Consider the following 21219-nt stretch of genomic DNA (forward strand, 5'->3'; position numbering starts at 1 on the left):
TGCCAGAAGTAGCCCAAATAATATGAAAAGAAGCAACAAGTACTGTGTTCCTCTTTCTCTTTGATGTCACCAACAACTCTGGTATTTTACCTACTTTATCTAATTGAATGCCAACATCAACCCTGCAAAGCAGAAAACACAGGGGTGGGTGCAGGGAATCCCAGCTGGGCCGACAAACCTAGGTTCAACCCAGAGTTCTGACAGATCTATAAATGTCTGGAAGTCTGGTGGGAAGGGATCTGTTTGCTTGAAGAATCAAGGAAGTCCAGAGAAAGAGCTCATTCTAAGGACAATGGGGCAAATTTGGGTGAAAGTGGGAGGGATGTCATTAATATTGTAAGCTGCTTGTCACTAACATTATATGCTGTCTCTGCTCTGGGGATTTCTGCCTTAGTCTAGTAAGATTGAATAAAAGAACAGAAGCAAACAAACAAAGCCACTGCACTTGAAAGCTATTAAGGCAAGATAGTATGACCTGAAGCACCCTTGCTGGGCAGTGTACATGGCAGAGTCATGGGGTTCTGAAAGGAACCAAGAGCATGTAGTGATCTGGGAGCAGGAAGGCATTGGGAACCTGCAGCCTCAGACTAAGCCTTCACCATCTGGCCACAGACTTCACTCCAGGGTGCCAGAGGCAGAAAATAGGGAAATGCAGACTCTGTTGGCTGCTTGGACAAATACAGTGCTTTAAGAATACATTTTAAAAAAGAAGAAGAGGCCAGGTGTGGTGGCTCACGCCTATAATCCCAGCACTTTGGGAGGCCGAGGCAGGCGGATCATAAGGTCAGGAGATTGAGACCATCCTGGCCAGCATGGTGAAACCCCATCTCTACTAAAAATACAAAAAAATTAGCTGGGTATGGTGGCATGCACCTGTAATCCCAGCTACTTGGGAGGCTGAGGCAGGAGAATCTCTTGAACCTGGGAGGTGGAGATTGCAGTGAGTCGAGATTGCACCATTGCACTCCAGCCCGGCAACAGAGTGAGACTACCTATCAAAAAAAAAAAAAAAAAGAATACATATGAGAGAACACTGTCTCCATGTTACATGTCCCCTCCTCACTCCCAGAGTAATGTGGGAGGAAATCAGAGGCCTATTTCACAAATATTAGTGAGGAAGCAGGACCAGGGAAATGGTAACTATTTAAAAAAATGTTTTTTAAATAATAGAGACAGGTTCTTGCTATGTTGCCCAGGCTGGTCTTGAACTCCTGGGCTCAAGCAATCCTCCTGCCTCAGCCTCCCAAATTTCTGGGATTACAAGCATGAACCACTGAGCCCAGCCACTATTATTATTTTTGTCAGCATAATTTCAGCTACTACCTACTCTCACATCTGATTAGTATGGCCTGGGAAGCAGGTCACAAATAAATTTTCATCTCCGTTATACATGACAAACTGAGGCTTGAGAAATTTAAGTAACTTATCTAAATTAATACAATAACGAAGTGGCAGAGCTCAGGTTAAGAGTCCAGTCTTTTTGGTTTCAAAGCCCGTGTTCTTCCCACTACATTATTTATTCAACAAACATTTATTGAATGCCCACTATGAGTCACTCACAAGAGGGGATAAGGAACAAAAATGTCCCTACCCACATGAACCTTCCATCCAGTGGCAGAGACAGCTAGCAGTTCACCAAAATTTGTAGTCTCCTCTTCTTCCTGCACTCATAGCTAGACTACATTTCCCAGCTTCCCTTGCAGTTAGGTCTCTAGCCAGTCGAACATGAGTGGAAATGAGTGACACTTCTAGGCCTGGCCCACAAGAACCTCCCTCCCATGTTTCTATATACCGAGAGGACGTGCAACCTTGGAAGTCAAGTGTGGAAAATGGCAGAGCTGCCTCCACTGATGAGGAACCTGTGACTTGGCCTGTTACATGATCAATAACTCAATTTATATTGTGGTTGAGACATCATAAATTTAGGAGTTTTTTTTTTTTTTTTTTGAGATGGAGTTTCGCTCTTGTTGCCCAGGCTGGAGTGCGATGGTGCAATCTCGGCTCACCGCAACCTCCCAGGTTCAAGTGATTCTCCTGCCTCAGCCTCCCTAGTAGCCGGGTTTACAGGGACGCACCACCATGCCCAGCTAATTTTGTATTTTTAGTAGAGACAGGGTTTCTCCATGTTGGTCAGGCTGGTCTTGAACTCCAAACCTCAGGCGATCTGCCCATCTCGACCTCCCAAAGGGAGGATCCCAAAGGCTGGGATTACAGGCGTGAGCCACTGTGCCCAGCCAGGAGTTTATTTTTTATAGTATTAGCTACATCTTGATTAAAACATACTTCTAAAATAGATCAGTATACCAAAAAGACACATGTGCTTGTATGTAGGTTGCCACATTTCATACATAGTAAAGGCATGGGATCAACCTAGGGGCCCATCAATGGTGGGTTGGATAAAAAAAAATGTGGTAGAGATACACCATGGAATACTATGCAGCCATAAAAAAGAATGAGCTCATGTCCTTTGCAGCAGCATAGATGGAGCTGGTGGCCATAATCCTAAACAAATTAATGCAGGAAAAGGAAACCAAATACTGTATCTTCTCACTTACAAGTGGGAGCTAAACATTGAGCACACACAGACATAAACATTGGAGCAACAGACACTGCAGGCTACTAAAGGGGGAGGAGAGACAGTGGGGCATGGGTTGAAAAACTACCCACTGGGTACTATGCTCCTATCTGGGTGCAATATACCCACGTAACAAACCTGTACATGTACCCCACGTATCTAAAATAAAAGCTGAAATTTAAAAAATACTCCTACATGAATACCTGCCTAGACTGATTTTCGTTTTACTAGAAGAATTATAGATAAAGTTTCTTCCTTTTTAAACTAAACTACTCCCTTGAAAATCTAGTGGTGTTGGATGTCAAGGATGTCAAACAATCACCTTCTGGCCCAAAGGGGCTCCTGCTGGCTGCATGGGCACCATGAGGGACGCATGTGAGAAGGCCCGCCTTGATCCGGCATGGCCTGTGTGACTGAGGGGGTAATTCCATCTGTGTGTGGTTTTGTCTTAACCATCCCACTTTGCAAAAACACTTGATGCTACACTCTGCAACTTGGCCTCTAATTGGTTATAATAAAGGTGATATTTAATCTCTCTCTGCCGCTCTTTTGTATTATTTCTCCATTTGTTCAGAACTCAGGTTGGGAAGATGGTTGTCACTTATTGGGCCACCATAGAGACCTCAAAAGTTATCATAATTTTTGGATAAATCAGGAGTCAGGGATTGTATTATGATAATTGTGTAAATAATTGTCACTGTTGAACCAACTGGTATATTGTGATTATGTCTTGTTTCTAGTTTGATTTTTTTCTTGAAGTTAATGAATGCTATGTTTTTTGTTCTTATTTTAGTTTTATATGAACCTATACTATTTTTCCAACTACTGTAATTTCTCTGTCAAAAAATTTTTCAAGCAGTACACTAAAAGCACTAACCCTAAAGGAAAAGCCGGGCCAGGCGTGGTGGCTCACGTCTGTAATCACAGAACACTGGGAGGCTTAGGTGGGAGGACTGTTTGAGCCCAGCCTGGGCAATGTAGTGAGACCCTCATCTCTACAAAAAATTTCTAAAATTAGCTTGATGTGGTGGTGCATGACTATAGTCCCAGCTACTTGGAAGGCTGAAGCAGGAGGATAGCTTGAGCCAAGATGTTCAAGGCTGCAGGGAACTATGATTATGTCACTGTATTATGTCACTGTACTCCAGCCTGGGCAACAGAGCAGGGCCCTGCCAAAAAAAAAAAAAAAAAAAAGAAGAAGAAAGAAAAGAAAAGTCAACAAAATGAAAAAACATTAATTTTAAGAACTTAAGATCATCAGATGATAAGATTAAAAGTAAAAAAAGAAAACCACATAATGGGAGAAGACATATGTAATACATATATATCCCAAGAAGGATTTTTGTCCAGAATATATAAAGAACTCCTACAGATCTATAAGAAACAGAGATAATGCAATCAGAAGGTGGGCAAAAGATTTTGACAGGCACCTCAAAAAGGAGTATTTCAAATGACCCTTAAACATTGAAAAGATAATCCACTTCACGAGTCATCTGAGGAATCTAAGTTAACGTCACAATAAGATATTGTGCACCTACTAGACTGGTTAAAATTAAGAATTGTCAAGGATGTGGAGCAACTGGAACTTGTACACACTGCTATTAAAAACATAAATCTGGGCTGGGCTTGGTGGCTCATACCTGTAATCCCAGCACTTTAGGAGGCTGAGCCGGGCAGATCACAAGATAAGGAGTTTGAGACCAGCCTGGCCAATATGGTGAAACCCTGTCTCTACTAAAAATACAAAAATGAGCTAGGCATGGTGGCAGGTGCCTGTAGTCTCAGCTACTTGGGAGGCTGAAGCAGGAGAATCGCTTGAACCCAGGAGGCCGAGATCGAGCCACTGCACTCCAGCACTTTGGGAGGCTGAGGTAGGTGGATCAGTTAAGGTCAGGAGTTCAAGACCAGCCTGGCCAACATGGCAAAACCCCATCTCTACTAAAATTACAAAAAAAAAGAAAAAGAAAAATTAGCTGGGTGTGGTAGCTCGCACCTGTAGTCCCAGCTACTCAGGCGGTTGAGGCAGGAGAATCGCTTGAACCCAGGAGGTAGAGGTTGCAGTGAGCCAAGATCGTGCCACTGCACTCCAGCCTGGGCGACAGAGTGTGACTCTGTCTCAAAAATAATAATAAAAATAAATAAATAAATAAAAACGCAAATCTATGCAACCAGTTTGGATAACTGTTTGTACTACCAATTAATGCTGAACCTGTATAAAACATACCCTTTGAACTAGCAATTTCACTCCTTGGTATATACCCAGGCTTGATATATACCCAGCAGAAATGAGTGGATATATTCACAAGAAAACATGTATCAGAATGTTCATAGCGGCACGATTAGTAATAGTCAAAAACAGGAAAGAACGTTCATCAACAGTAGAATGGATAAACAGCAGTGTACTCATAAAACAAAATACCACACAGCAAAGAGAAAGAACAAATTACTTGTAGCGTCATGGGTGAATCTCATAAAACATAATGTTGAATGAAAGAAACCAGAGACAAAAGAGCACAAAATACGGCCGGGCGCGGTGGCTCAAGCCTGTAATCCCAGCACTTTGGGAGGCCGAGGCGGGCGGATCACGAGGTCAGGAGATCGAGACCATCCTGGCTAACACGGTGAAACCCCGTCTCTACTAAAAAAATACAAAAAACTAGCCGGGCGAGGTGGCGGGCGCCTGTAGTCCCAGCTACTCGGGAGCCTGAGGCAGGAGAATGGCGTAAACCCGGGAGGCGGAGTTTGCAGTGAGCTGAGATCTGGCCACTGCACTCCAGCCTGGGTGACAGAGTGAGACTCCTTCTCAAAAAAAAAAAAAAAGCACAAAATATATGATTCAACTTGAATAAAGCCCCAAATCAGGCAAAACTCACTGATGGAGATAGAAGTTAGTTTAGCAGTTACCTTTGTTGGGGGAAGGGAGGGCATCAGGGGATGTTCTGGGTTGCTGGTTAGATTTTCTCAGTCTGGGTTCTGATTACACATATTGTTCACTTTGTGACAATTTTTTGAGGTGAGCATTTGTGATCTGTGTATTTTTCTATACGTATTCTAAATTCTATACTATTTTATGCTGTAATCAGAAAAATTTAAATCACCAGATCATGCAGACATATTGAAAAAATATTGAAAACTTCCAGGAAATGAGACCCATGTAGGTAACCTCTAAGTCCACGAATTCTTCTTTATCTGTAGGATTTGGTCTCTGGCATGATAAATGTCAATTCTAATGTGTAGACTTCTCAGAGGTAGAAAGGCCCTTATGTAGCATCTTGTCTAATCACCTGTTTATCCTCCTTTGAGGGTAAATATCTAAATGGAAATGCCCAGAATGCATATCAATTATTTTTTGTCTTCCTAGAATTCCTTCCTTGGGGACTGCCCCTGGACATCCAATACGTGGTTTTGACAGGTTTGTCAATCACAAAACCCTGCTGTCTACTCCCAACATAGAGGTTGATGTTTGATCTTTGTTTGGCCAATAACACTTTTTTCCCACAGGAATTTAAGTTTCGAGCTGGTTGCTGAAACCAGCTGAAACACTGACACAGCAGGTGATAAAGCTACATTATCTGATAGCAGTGCCATAGAAAGTTACAAGTCCCTGCTGCTATGATCCTTGAGGCTTCTTTGGGTCTGGCCTTTTGAGGCCAAATTACCCAACAAATCTTTTTATTCTCTGACCTGTCCTATATCTTTTCAATAAATTAATTTTTGCGTCATAGCAAGGATCTATTTCTATTGCTTTCAAGCAAATAATTAATCCAGCATTAGACCTTCAACCTGGAAAGTTTGGAAACCCAGTGCTATTAGTTCATCCAAGAATTATTAGGTTGCAAAGAAGTGACTCATATTGGCCAAACTCATAGAAATTTGATACACCACAAGATTTATGGATTACTTTATTCTAGGAGATATTCTTAGTGTTAGAACAAAAGCAATCACTTTGCAGAGGCCATTCATTTCACATTTAACATTAATATTAACTAAGAACTGCCTGTTAGGTATTATGGTGAGCAAAGAAAAGTCAAACTTGGTGTTTTCAAAGTGATTTTTATAACTTTAAAAATCGGCCGGGCGCGGTGGCTCAAGCCTGTAATCCCAGCACTTTGGGAGGCCGATCACGAGGTCAGGAGATCGAGACCATCCTGGCTAACACGGTGAAACCCCGTCTCTACTAAAAATACAAAAAACTAGCCGGGCGAGGTGGCGGCGCCTGTAGTCCCAGCTACTCGGGAGGCTGAGGCAGGAGAATGGCGTAAACCCGGGAGGCGGAGCTTGCAGTGAGCTGAGATCTGGCCACTGCACTCCAGCGTGGGTGACAGAGTGAGACTCCGTCTCAAAAAAAAAAAAAAAAAAAATCATGGCAGCTGGGCATGGTGACTCACGCCTATAATCCCAGCACTTTGGGAAGCCATGGCAGGTGGATCACGAGTTCAGGAGATCAAGACCACCTTGGCTAACACGGGCAAAAAATTTGCCAGGCATCGTGGGACATGCCTCTAGTCCCGGCTACTCAGGAGGCTGAGGCAGGAGAATCACTTGAACCCAGGAGGCAGAGGTTGCAGTGAGCGGAGATCATGCCATTGCACTCCAGCCTGGGTGACAGACTGAGACTCTGTCTCAAAAAAAAAAAAACAGAAAAAAAAAAGTCTTGGGCCAGGCGAGGTGACTCATGCCTGTAATCCCAGCACTTTGGGAGGCCAAGTCAGGCGGATCATCTGAGGTCAGGAGTTCAAGAGCAGCCTAGCTAACATAGTGAAACCCTGTTTCTACTAAAAACACAAAAAATTAGCCGGGCGTGGGGGTGCACGCCTGTAATCCCAGCTACTCGGGAGGCTGAGGCAGGAGAATTGCTTGAACCCAGGAGGCGGAGGTTGCAGTAAGCCAAGATCATGCCATTGCACTCCAGCCTGGGCAACAAGAGCGAAACTCCGTCTCAAAAAAAAAAAAAAAAATCATGTCTGGATATGTTATCCTTTCTAACTCTGTTCCTACAGTGCTACTTAATTCATTTTTCTAAAATACCATTCTGTTGGCTTCTGGTCTATAATCTTCACAGTGATGACCCCATGCCATCTATATATTGTCCAAAATGCTGTCGTTCTCTTAATGGCACCCTCCCTGTCCCCAGACAAGGCTTTTAGAAAGCTCTTGTGCTGCATTCTGGGGCCTTAGGGAGTTGCTGCAGGTGCTGCTTCCCACTTCGCTTTCAAAGCCTGCTCTGCCCCAGCTGACTCTCTCTCAGTCAGCCTGGTTACCTCACAACTAGTTCTGCCTCTCTGATTAGTTTATCTTGATTTTAGCCACGCCCCAGTTCGCTGTGTCTTGATCTCCCTCCACCCTACACTTTGCAATCCCATGTGTCAATCTTTTGTTTCTTCTTTTCCTGCCTCAGCTCCCAGATCCCGCCTGGAATAGCGCAGAAGGAGTTACAAACAGATCATGTTCTGAGAACCCTCCAAATGCTGGGTGCGGGGGCTCACTCCTGTAATCCCAGCACTTTGGGAGGCTGAGGTGGGTGGATCATCTAAGGTCAGGAGCTCGAGACCAGCCTGATCAATATGATGAAATCCCGTCTCTACTAAAAATACAAAAATTAGCTGGCATGGTGGCAGGTGCCTGTAATACCAGCTACCTGTGAGGCTGAGACAGAAGACTTGCTTGAACCTGGGAGGTGGAGGTTGCAGTGAGCCGAGATCACACCACTGCACTCCAGCCTGGGCAACAAGAGCGAAACTCCCTCTCAACAACAACAACAAAAATACCAAAAAACCAAAAACAAAACCCTCCAAAGTGCAGTGCACTTTCTTTACATAAGCATACCTCTCTACCTGGAACAAGTATAAATTCTCTCCTTAATAAAAAATAAAGCATTTCCAACCCTCTGCTTTTGTTTACATTGTTCTCTCTTCTAGGAGTGCTCCCTACTTCTTCCCTTCTTTTCTGAATCCTAGCCATCTTTTAAGATCTGCTCTTGAAGCACCCACAAATCCTCTCACAGATCCCTCAGTGTTCAAGGGATTATAATCTTATCTCCTAGTATAATTATCAGTCTGCAACTTCTTGAAGCTAAGTTTTCTACCATCAGTCCTCAATGTCATAAAATTTTCTTTGAATATTTTCTGTGATTAAGTCTTGTCAGGAACCTGGCCTGTTAGATACATGATGAGAGTGGGTGGCAGATATTGGGGATAGTTGCAGGCTAGTGAAGGTAATTGGCATATGGATTATGGAAGGGCAGGTCTCATACAGGTGCTGCCATTTCACGAACTAGATTAGTCAAGGATGACAGATATCAAGACAAGTGGCCAGTATGAGGGGTTGCTGAAGTTTGGAGAACAAAGTTGAAGGAATAGTGAGTAAGGCCTTGCTCTACTGGACAGAAAAGCATCAGGCTAAGAATTTGTGGGAAAGAGGTTGCTTCTGTAGCATGCGACATTGCTTTGCACACTCTCTCTTCCACTCAGCAAGAGAGCCTTTTAAAAACTTAGCACTGTTGGTTTCTGAGTATCAATATAAGCAATAGCCATGTGCAGTGCTGATAGTCAGTATGGACACGTGCAGCCACACTGGTAGCTTAGGGTTGGTCTGTTGGTCAGCTTCTGAGTCATACCCATTGTTAAAAATGTTTAATATCCCCCCTATATATATGTATAATGTCTCTCTTTGTTTTGTTTAATTTCTATCAAGGGCACCAGCTGCTCTGCTATTCACATCAAGATTTACATGATAAATTTCATTTGGCACTGAAAACTCAGGATAATGAATAACTTCATGCTGTAGTGTACAGTTCCAATTAATATCAGCACTGAAGTCTCCAGAACTGTCAGTTTCTCTCTATGGCAGTGACTACTGAAAACTTGTCTTGGTTTCTTGGATGTCATCCAATATATCAGCCAAAGAGGCCAAAGCAGGCATCTGTTTTATATTTCAATCTCCTTCTTGCCTCTTTTTTTTCCCCTTCTTTAATTTGGACTTAAACTTTTGCTGAGTACATAAGTAAAGCACTGGAAGGTCCCCTTATCATTTGTTCATTCATTTATTTTTCCAACAGATATTACAGAGCTCCTACTATGTGCCAAAACCTGGTAAGCAAAACCTGACGTGGCCCTTGTCCTCATGGAATTTAGTGTCAAGTAGATATGGCAGAACAGGATAAGCCAAGAAGTCATGTCACCATTTGTGGCTTTAATCTCATCCCCTAAACCTTGTTTGGTCTTTTTTTTTTTTCCTTTCTTTCAACTTCAATCTTTTCTTTTCTTTTTTCTTTCTTTTCTTTTCTTTTCTTTTCTTTTTTCTTTCTTTTCTTTTCTTTTCTTTTTTTTTTTTTTTTTTGAGGCAGAGTCTCATTCTGTCCTCCAGGCTGAAGTGCAATGGCAGGATCTCGGCTCACTGCAGCCTCCACCTTCCAGGTTCAAGCGATTCTCCTGCTTCAGCCTCCTGAGTAGCTGGGATTACAGGTACCCACCACTATGCCTGGTTAATTTTTGTACTTTTAGTAGAGATGAAGTTTCGCTATGTTGGCCAGGCTGGTCTTGAACTCTTGACCTCTGACCTTAGATGATCCACCCACTTCAGCCTCCCAAAGTGCTGGGATTATAGGTGTGAGCCACGATGCCTGGCCTCTCAGCTTCAATCTTTTCTAATAAATGATCTTCTTTCTATGCCCACCAGCATGTTTATGTCTCCCTTTTCCTGAAATGATAATCTTCTTTACTTTTTTTTCTTTTATTTATTTGCGGTTCAGGGTACATGTCCAAGTTTGTTATATAGGTAAACTTGTGTCATGGGGGTTTGTTACAAAGATTATTTTGTCATCTAGGTAGTAAGCCTAGCAACCAATAGTTCTTTTTTCTCATCCTCTCCCTCCTCTCACCCTCCACCCTCAAGTAGGCCCCAGTGTGTGTTGTTCCCCTCTTTGTGTCCACATATTCTCATCACTTAGCTCCCCCCTCTAAGTGAGAACATGTGGCATTTGGTTTCTTGTTCCTGCGTTACTTTGCTAGGGATAATGGCCCCTAGGTCCATCCATGTTCCTGCAAAGGACATGATCTCATTCCTTTTTATGGCTGCATAGTATTCCATAGTGTATCCATACCACATTTTTGTTATCCATTCTGCCATTAATGGGCATTTAGGTTGATTCCATGTCCTTGCTATTGTGAATAGTGCTGCAGTGAACATATATGACCACGTGTCTTTATGGTAGAAGGATTTATATTCCTTTGGGTATACAACCAGTAATGGGATTGCTGGGTTGAATGGTAGTTCTGTTTTTAGCTCTTTGAGGAATCACCACACTGCTTTCCACAATGGTTGAACTAATTTACACTCCCACCAACAGTGTATAAGCATTCCCTTTTCTCTGCAACCTCTCCAGCATCTGTTGTTTTTGACTTTTTAATAATGGCCATTCTAGCTAGTGTGAGATGGTATCTCACTGTGGTTCTGATTTGCATTTCTGTAATAAGAATCCTCCTTTCTTCATTTAAGTTATTTGTTTATTTTTATTTATTTATTTTTGAGAAGGAGTCTTGCTCTGACGCCCAGGTTAGAGTGCAAAGGCGCAATCTCAGCTCACTGCAACCTCCACCTCCTGGGTCCAAGTGATTCTCCTGCCTCAGCCTCCCGAGTAGCTGGGATTACAGGCGTCTGCCACCACACCAGGCAAATTTTTGTATTTTTAGTAAAGACAGGGTTTCACCATGTTGGTCAGGCTGGTCTGGAACTCCTGGCCTCAGGTGATCCACCCATCTCGGCCTCCCAAAGTGTTGGGATTACAGGCGTGAGCCACCACGCCCAACCCATTTAAGTTATTGATTACCATCTTCTTTCCCCATCAACAGACTTCACAAGGGAGTCAGCCTTGACCCCTCACTGCCCACTTACTTCTTGACCACTAGTAATCCTGCTCCTACTCCCACATCTCCAGGTGGCCAGGTGATTTTAGTGCTCTGTGCATTACCTGTATTTGGTTAACTGAGAGGTTCTTTTTCATTTCTATGCTAACAGAGAGCAGCAGGCAAGCAAAACCCTTTAAGTCTGTGAAACTCTGTCCCTGAAAACCTTTCCCTAGACTCACTTCAGCAAAAATGCCTCCTGTAGGAAGCAACTAAGCATTTGACCTTGGATAAGTCACTTAATTTCTCTGGGCCTCAATTGTTTGATCTGTAACATGAATACATTGTACCAGTAATTCTTTCCTGCCTTAGGAGTCTGTGGCTGTAGTAAACTCGGTCTAATTAGATAAGGAAAGCACCAAGAAAGTGTCGCCAGTGTCTCCTGACCCTAGGAACAATAGGAATGCAAGGGGATGGCAAAGTCTCTGATAGCTCCGGGAGAAATAGTAGCTAGGGAAGAGAGAAGCAAGGAGAGATTATGCAGTGTAGAAGAGAGGAGGGGTGAAATGAACTCTTAGAATCATAGCTATACACATTGTGCATTGAATGAGAAGCTAAGTGCAGGTTCTAAGCTTGTGGACCCTGGATGTGCTGGCTGCATGAATGGAAGTACATACATCTCCCCTCCCTAAACGAAGATATGTAGAACAACCACTGACTATGGTGATTAGTTGAATACATTAAACTTCTGTATTAAAAGATGAGTGTCTGGAGGGCAGGGAGCCTCTTTTTGGTCTTTACAGTTTTCGAGCCCACTGTAGGAAGTAGGCACTCAGTTTGTTAAATTGAACTGAAAATATTCTTAGATTTTATTCAGCTTGGTACTGAAGAGAAATTCTGGGCATGCATCAGAGTGATTAATACATTGAATTATTTTAGCATTAATGTTTGTACTTTATACGTTCTACTTACATAAAAGCTGTCCTCATTTATTTACTTGTTTATTTATGTATCTTTTTCTTCTGCAATGTAAACTTTTGAGGACAGAAATTTTCCACTGCACCCCCAGCACTTAGAATAATGCTTGGCCCATAGTGGGCTTTTAATAAATGTTTACTGAATTATTGCCGGAGCAAATCTGATTCCTGTATTTGAAAGCTTGGGGCTTGTCAGCTTGCCTTTGGGATTGAGGAAGTACAGCTGGGAATTTCCCCTTTCTGGTTTCTCATGCCTTCCCTCTGCCTAAGTGGCAGAATTTAGATAGCCCCCGGAAGGTGAGAGGGAAAGAGGAGTGTGTTCCCTCATCTCCTACCAAGCTGAGAGAGTGGGCCTTTCTCACCACCTAGCCACCCAGGAGGTTCCACTACCACCTGCTTGAACCTAGTGCTGTCTGCAGCTTGGTGGTGTCATGGGAGTGCGAAGACGTTTTGGCCATGGGTTGACCAGCCCTCCACGAGTTGTCTAAGGGCTCACCAGAAAGGACCCCTTCAGAAAGGCCTGCCTGGGGACTCTTCAGAGAGCACTAGTGGGTACCCCCATGAACTATCACCTATGTATCAGCTGCCTTGCTAGATCCTGTTTCTCATCACCGGCAGTGGGGAGGGGCCATCTTCATGAGAAAGTTCACAGTCATCATTGGTCAGCAGAGATAGGAAGGAATGAATTGGTGTGTCAAAAGCTGTTTAGTTGCATCAGCACATGAAGTGCACAAGTGTGCATTCTTTTGAAAGCCAAATCTAATAAAAAATAAGACTGTTGGCATTATGCTGGACGCAGAGGTCCCACCCTCAGGGAGCTCAAAAGCTGGTGGAATCCACTATCTAATGAAGGTGGAAAGAACGTCATCTTAGCAACTATTTCTGTTGTTCTCAGTCAGGCTGGTTGAGCTAGAAAAAGGGTAACGTTTCTCTTCAGTGGCCTCTGCCTTCCTTTCTATGATACTTACTTCTTCCAGGGTCCTTACCTTCCCCAAATGGGAAGAAAACCATCAGCTTGATTGAATCCATGAGAGGCATAAGGCACAAGTAATTTTCTCCTCTTTTTACAAGTATTTGAATTCTTGATAGTGATAGCTGATGGTGATATGAATAACAAAGCCCAGGCTGAGGTGGTATCAGATGGAGATGAGGAACTTGTTGGAAACTGCAGCAAAGGTGACTCCTGCTATGTTTTAGCAAAGAGACTGGCAGCATTTTGACCCTGCCCTAGAGATTTGTGGAACTTTCACTTGAGAGAGATGATTTACGGTATTTGGTGGAAGAAATTTCTGAGCAGCAAAGCATTCAAAAGGTGACTTGGGTGCTGCTAAAGGCATTCTGTTTTAAAAGGGAAACAGAGCATAAAAATTCAGAAAATTTGCAGCCTGACTATGTGATAGAAGAGAAAAACCGATTTTCTGGGAAGAAATTCAAGCTGGCTGCAGAAATTTGCATAAGCAGCAAGGAACCTAATGTTAATCTCCAAGACCATGGGGAAAATGTCCCCAGGGCATGTCAGAGACCTTCACAGCAGCCCTTCCCACCACAGCCCTGGAGGCCCAGGAGGAAAACGTGGTTTTGTGGGCCTGGCCCAGGGCGCCCAAGCTGTGTGAAGCCTAGGGACTTGGTGTCCTCAGTCCTAGCCACACCAGCCATGGCTGAAAGGGGCCAATGTACAGCTTGGACTGTGGCTTCAGAGGGTAGAACCCCCAAGACTTGGCAGCTTCCACGTGGTGTTGAGCCTGTGGGTGCACAGAAGTCAAAAATTGAGGTTTGGGAACCTCTGTCTAGATTTCAGAAGCAGTATGGAAACACCTGGATGCCCAGGCAGAAGTTTGTTGCGGGGTCGGGCCCTCATGGGGAACCTCTGCTAGGGCAGTGTGGAAGGGAAATGTGGGGTCAGAGCCCCCACACAGAGTCCCTTCTGGGCCACTGCCTAGTGGAGCTGTGAGAAGAGGGCTGCCGTCCTCCAGATCCCAGAATGGTAGATCCACCGACAGCTTGCACCATGCGCCTGGAAAAGCTGCAGACACTCAACACCAGCCCATGAAAGCATCCAGGAGGGAGCCTGTATCCTGCAAAGCCACAGGGGCGGAGATTCCCAAGACCATGGGAACACACCTCTTGCATTAGCATGACCTGGAAGTGAGACCTGGAGTCAAAGGAGATAATTTTGGAGCTTTAAAATTTGACTGCCCTGTTGGATTTCAGACTTCCACATGCCCTGTAACTCCTTTGTTTTGGTCCATTTCTCTCATTTGGAATGGCTGTATTTACCCAATACCTGTACCCCCATTGTATCTAGGAAGTAACTAGCTAGCTTTTGATTTTACAGACTCATAGGCAAAAGGGACTTGTCTCAGATAAGACTTCGGACTGTGGACTTTTGGGCTAGTGCTGGAATGAGTTAAGACTTTGGGGGACTGCTGCGAAGGCATGATTGGTTTCGAAATGTGAGGACATGAGATTTGGAGAGGCCAGGGGTGGAATGATATGGTTTCACTGTGTCCCCACCCAAATCTCAACTTTTGAACTGTATCTCCCAGAATTCCCATGTGTTGTGGGAGGGACCCAGGGGAGGTAACTGAATCATGAGGGCCGGTCTTTCCCGTACTATTCTCGTGATAGCAAATAAGTCTCATGAGATCTGATGGGCTTATCAGGGGTTTCCGCTTTTGCTTCCTACTCATTGTCTCTTGCTGCCGCCGTGTACGAAGTGCCTTTCATCTTCCGCCATGATTGTTGGACCTTTGCCATGTAAGAAGTGCCTTTCATCTTCTGCCACAATTGTTGGACCTTCCCAGCCACGTGGAACTGTAAGTTCAATTAAACCTCTTTCTTTTGTAAATTGCCTAGTCTTGAGTATGCCTTTATCAGCAGCATGAAGACGGACTAAGACAATCAACTTTTCAATTTTATGTATGGGAAAGGAAAACAAAATACCAAAATGTTAACAGTAGTGGTTTTTGAGTTGTGAGCTAAAGGTAATTTCTATTTTCATTTATTAACTTCTCTGTATGTTCTCAATTTTCTTCAATAACCATAATTAGGGAGAAATTATTTGTTTAAAGGATTACCCTGAGATAGCAAATTATAAAATTGAAATTGCAGGCACTATGGTAAGCTTGGGGGTGGGGATATGTCTGGCATCTCTCAGAGCACACAACACAGGCCACTGCCAATCCAATCCTCCTACGTGTACAACTGGCTTTGGTATCCAGACTTCAAAACTGAGATGCAGCCGCTACAGCAAGTCTGATTTAAGCCCACATATGTTAGGGAGGCATGCCTGTGTTTTACCCCATTAATACTCAGAAAATAGATTATCTTTTAATCTCAGGAGGGTGCAAGGAAAGCATTCACTGCAATGTGCTTTTAATAGTGAAAGATTTAAAATAACCAAAATGTCCACCATAGAGAATATAATCTCAAAAATTTAGATCTAAAAAACAGAGAAATTTTATGGTACCTTCAGCTTCTTAGTTAAGATGAATGTGCATGAATAATATACACCTTAGGAGAAACAAGACAATTGTTGAAACTAAAAGATGTGAAGTGGTCATTCAGGAAAGGAAGACTAATACTTGCACATGTTTACACCTACCTTGCTATTGGGTCCAAGACCCAATTTGTGTGAAGATGTTCAAATATCATTCTTGGAACTGAATATAACACTGGAGAAGTCACCACCAACCATGAAGCAAGATAATATTGCTAAGTAGTTAGTTCTGAAAAGTGAATTAACTAACATAGAATCTAAGAATATTCTAAAAAATAACTGCTGCATAATGTATGGAAATAAAGTTATAGTAACTAATCAACAAGATCTGCTGAAGAGATCAGAGATCCCATTTTTTGATAATGGAACACTGACATAGGGTTTTTTATTTGAGTTTAAAAAATCAGGCCGGGCGTGGTGGCTCATGCCTGTAATCTCACCATTTTGGGAGGCTTGAGGTGGATGGATCACTTGAGGTCAGGAGTTTGAGACCAGCCTGGCCAAAATGGTGAAACCCTGTCTCTACTAAAAATACAAAAATTAGCCGGGCATGGTGGCAGGTGCCTGCCGAGGTCGTCCCACTGCAATTCAGCCTGGGTGACAGAGTGAGACTCAGTCTCAAAAAAAAAAAAAAACCCAAAAAACAAAAAAATAGCTTCCTGGGCAATAAGTTTTATCACCCAAGTAACTGTTTAGGGGGGTACTAGAACTGAAAGAAACTCTAAGAAACCAGACCAGTTTCACATGGAGACAAAACCCATTCAACTTGCTTAACTGTGGCTAACTTTACAAATACCATTTTTTTAATTGTTAAAAAGAAATTTATAAGATGCTCCAAATGGAACTCTATGAATATGTAATACATACTTCTACTTAATAACACATGCTAGAAGATAGTAACCTTTAGCAGAGCCAAGATACGGTTTAAATAAAGCAGAATTTTGATAGACTCAAAGTAAAGCTTAGCTATGTGTAAAGGGGTCAATGTCCAGCCTGGACTGCAAAGTAGACTGAGAATCGTGTTGTTCAAAAACAATAAAGTTAAGATAGGTGTACAATGCTATGTCCAGAAACCTCCCCCCCACCCAAAGCACTGCACCTGGGTCGTAAATTGGGGCTGCTTCATTTTTACTGATATAATTGCAAACACCAAAGTCTGTGATGTCTATGATTTTAGAGAACAATGTTTCTGAGTGAGTAGGAAAGCTGTAGTCACTTGAGGAAGGCAGTTATTATGATACTTTACAGCTGCAGCACGTCCTTAGGAGACACTGCATCCTGTTAACTTTGCAGCTGGCTTTATCTGTGCCTATTTTTCTAGCCTGATGAACAGTTGAGCAGATTTTTTACCTTCTCAGTGTGAGCTAATATTTACTTTCTCATGGGCAATCCTAAATGTCAAATACTGTATTGAGTGCTTTACATACATTATTTCATTTAATCTTAGCAACAATCCTTTGAGGCAAGTGCTAGCATCCTATTTTACAGATGTGGACATTGAGTCTTGGAGATGTTGAAGTGGTTTGGCCCAGGTTTCACACAGCTAGTAAGTGGCAAAACCATTTCAAACCTGGGTCTCCCTAACTCTAAACCTAGTCTTCTTAACATCTATCCTTTAAGCAGATGTAGAAATTAAAGATTATTCAAAGTGAAATGGGTAAAATCCAGAGCTGGTTATGGGCAGGTTGCAGGTTCATGCACTATAGCTAGGACCACAGATTGAAACAATTTTTCTGGAGGCCAGTTTGGTAAATAATGTAGTAAAAAAATTAACATGTACCCTTTGAGCCAACAATTAATCTTCTAGAAATTTAAGAAAATAATTTCTAAACTGCACAGAGGCATGCATTAGAATTACAGCATGATTTACAAAATAAACATACAAACAAAAATACAGACAATGTAAACATTTTTAGTAAGGAATTAAATGGCTAAACAGATATACAATGCAAGAGTATTCAACTATTAGTGATGAATTGTACAGTAAAAGGCACCAGATTACTGATGAGCATTTATCGTGTGATTTTATTTTATTTATTTTGAGATGGACTCTCACTATGTTGCCCAGGTTGGAGTGCAGTGGTGCGATCTCGGCTCACTGCAGCTTCCACCTCCTGGGTTCAAGCGATTTTCCTGCCTTAGCCTCCTGAGTAGCTGGGATTACAGCCGCCCACCACCACACCCAGCTAATTTTTGTATTTTCAGTAGAGACGGGGGTTTCACAATGTTGGCCAGGCTGATCCTGAACTCCTGACCTCAGGTGATTCACCTGCCTCGGCCTCCCAAAGTGCTGGCATTACAGGCGTGATTTTATTTTTATGTAAAATTGACTACATATAGTGTATTCATATGTGCAAATATATATAGAGGTGTGGAAACATGTTTACTATGTTTCTCTCTGGCTTGAAAAAGTTTATTTTTAAACTTTTTGTACTGTTCTTTACTGTTTGAATATTTTGTGAGTCTGTATTATTATTATAAAACAAAAAACTATTTGAAAAAAAAGAATGTCAAAGTTAAATCAATTCTTGCCTCAGTAACTGGAGTAATTTCAGGCATACTAGCCATATATTTTGTAGAACTGGAAATCTATTATGCTCTGGAGAAAATCCAACAGGTATGTTCTAGATCTTGCCCGTAGAATTAGGGTGTTTCTAGTCCACCAAAAGATTATTATTAATTTATGGAAACAATAGGGTTTGGACTAAAACCAGTTCTGTCTGGGCTATAAGAGTTAAATGTTGTCTTACATTTTCATTTAAAAATATCTTCAAAGCATTTTCATTTAATTGGAGTTAGTCTTCCTTGTTGATTGGCATTGTATTTTGGGAGTAAATAAATTTTAAACAGCTAAAGTAAATGGATTTTAGAGAGGCTACCTGTAGAGTCACGAAGTAAATCTAATGAATCTTTTGGCCTTGTATTTAGGGTTGCTGGGGGTGGATTAGTAAAATGGGCCTGTTTAGTAAAAGTAGATGGAGTCTGAGAGAAGTTGAATATGACCAGAGAAAAGATTACCAATTGGAGACAAAGTGATTATGACTTGTACAGGAAGGAGAAAAATGTCAAAAGGTTATTATTTAAGAAACATTACCAGGCGCAGTGGCTCACAACTGTAATCCCAGCACTTTGGGAGGCTGAGGCAGGTGGATCACCTGAGGTCAGGAATTCAAGAACAGCCTGGCCAACACGGCGAACCCCAGTCTCTACTAAAAATACAAAAAATTAGCCAGGCATGGTGGCGGGTGCCTGTAATCCCAGCTACTCAGGAGGCTGAGGCAGGAGAATCACTTGAACCCAGGAGGCAGAGGCTGCAGTGAGCCGAGATCGCACCACTGCACTCCAGCCTGGGCGACAAGAGCGAGACTCCGTTTCAACAACAACAAAAAAGAAACAGTACCATTCTAGAAAAGGAACTCTTCAGCATGCATGGATAGTTATGGCAATATAAATTAACACCTAAATAATTTGTCATTCAACAAAATCTTAGCACTGCGTGTTTTGAGGATATTTTAAAGTTGATTACGACCCTGGGCTGCAGAGTGGGAGACTGGAAGAAGGAAATGCAGCAGTTGTTAACAGTTGAAGCTGTGGAAATAAACAGTCAGCCGAAGCCAGAGGAGAGGAAGGAAAAAAATGTTGGTATCCTTGAGGATACCAACATTTGTTATGGCCCTGTAAAAAGGAGCAACCCAAGAAAAGCACACACGAACGGAAGTTCAGAAATCAGGTAGAGAGACTCATGGTGAAGACAGGGGAAGAGAGTTTCAAAAAGGAGGAGTTAGCAGTATCACGTGCTGTAGAAAGGCCACATGAGAGAGGGACTGAAGTGACCACTAGATTTGGCCTTCAGCAGTTACTAGAGTACAGTGCAGACAGGAGTACCTTGTACAGGTGGCTCATTTGTTGGCGCCAGAGGCCAATACAAGGCACTTTCACACAGTCTGCATTGGACTAGATTGGGAAGTAGGCGCTACGTTAGGGGACGAAACTGGTGAGTGCCCGGGTATTTTCAGCTGTTATTGGGGATAGGGACTCTGCGGGTGGCTAGAGGTACTGCTAAGCCAGAGCTCAGGAAATGCACCTAGGGCCCTAGTAGGTCTCCGATAAGAATCAGGAGAATGAATCTATAAATGAATGAATATATGAATGCATGTGGGGGTGTGGTCTAGCGATTGCTTTATGAGCATGACCAGGACAGGAAGAGGATGGTGAGAGCATACAGTAAGTACCTGCCTGTGGAAGAGGCTGCCGTTGACTCAGAGAGGTGCCAGGGAGGTTGGTGTTTTCAAGGCGGTCAGGTTCCCCAGTTGGGAGAAGGGTGGGAAGGGCTTAAGGATTTACAGATTGATTTAGGGGAGAACACACAGGAAGCGAAACATCAGGAACGCCGGGAGACAGCAACAGCAGGACAGGATTGAGGAAGGGTAAGAGCGCGAAATGGGGTAAGAATGCAAGAAAGGAATGGACAGATGTATGCTTTACAAGGCACTTCCACGGCGAGTGACTCACTCATCCTTAGGACAACCCAGGGAGAGAGATGGGTATATATTGCATTGCCAGCCTTTGGAATGAGGGATGCGGTCCAGATAAGGCCATCGCGGCTCAGAGAGGCTGTTCAGCCGCTGTTCGATTCCTCTGGTGACACGGACCACTCTACTTTTGGAAGTAGCACTTCTATTAGACAAGTTAAAAAAAAAAAAAAAAAAGGAGACAAGAAAGGTGTGGTCCCCTCGAGGGAAAAGATCTGTGAATGACAGACATTTTACATAATTCATGGAATTGCAAAGCCAGAACATGTCAGGCAGATCTTTTCATCTGTAAAACGAAGGGGGCAGAAGATCTTCCTTTTCTCTTGTCTAATAGCCTGTGAAATCATCTAGGCAACCACCTCCCAATTTTACAGAATAAAAAACGAGGCCTGCGGGATATGTCTCGCTCAAAGTAACAGAACACCCGAGTGGAGGGACAGGCCCGGAGCCGACTCCGCCCCGTCCGCAGGGCCTCTCGCCGCTCCGCCACCTTCCCAGAAAGATAAAGAACAGCGGGAGGCGGCAGGCCCGGCGGCCTAGCTGCGAGCGCCCTGGGGTTCGAGGCCGCTTCCCGGCAGCAGTGGGAGGAACGCCCCGAGGGGAGGGCAGGAGAGGGGCGGGGAGGAGTTGAGACGGGCGGGGAAGAGTTCGGGCCTCCTTTCCCACACTTCGTTAGGACGCGGGCTGGGGCGGGCCTGCAGCCGGCAGAGGGCGCGGGGAGACTCCTCGCTCGGCGGGCCCGGCAGGCCCGGCGGGCTGGGGCGCGCTGTCGGAGCTCGCGGGCACCGGGTCG

The sequence above is a fragment of the Rhinopithecus bieti genome, unplaced genomic scaffold (assembly GCF_001698545.2).
Source record: "Rhinopithecus bieti isolate Rb0 unplaced genomic scaffold, ASM169854v2 scaffold_23816, whole genome shotgun sequence".
NCBI classification, from domain to species: Eukaryota; Metazoa; Chordata; class Mammalia; order Primates; family Cercopithecidae; genus Rhinopithecus; species Rhinopithecus bieti.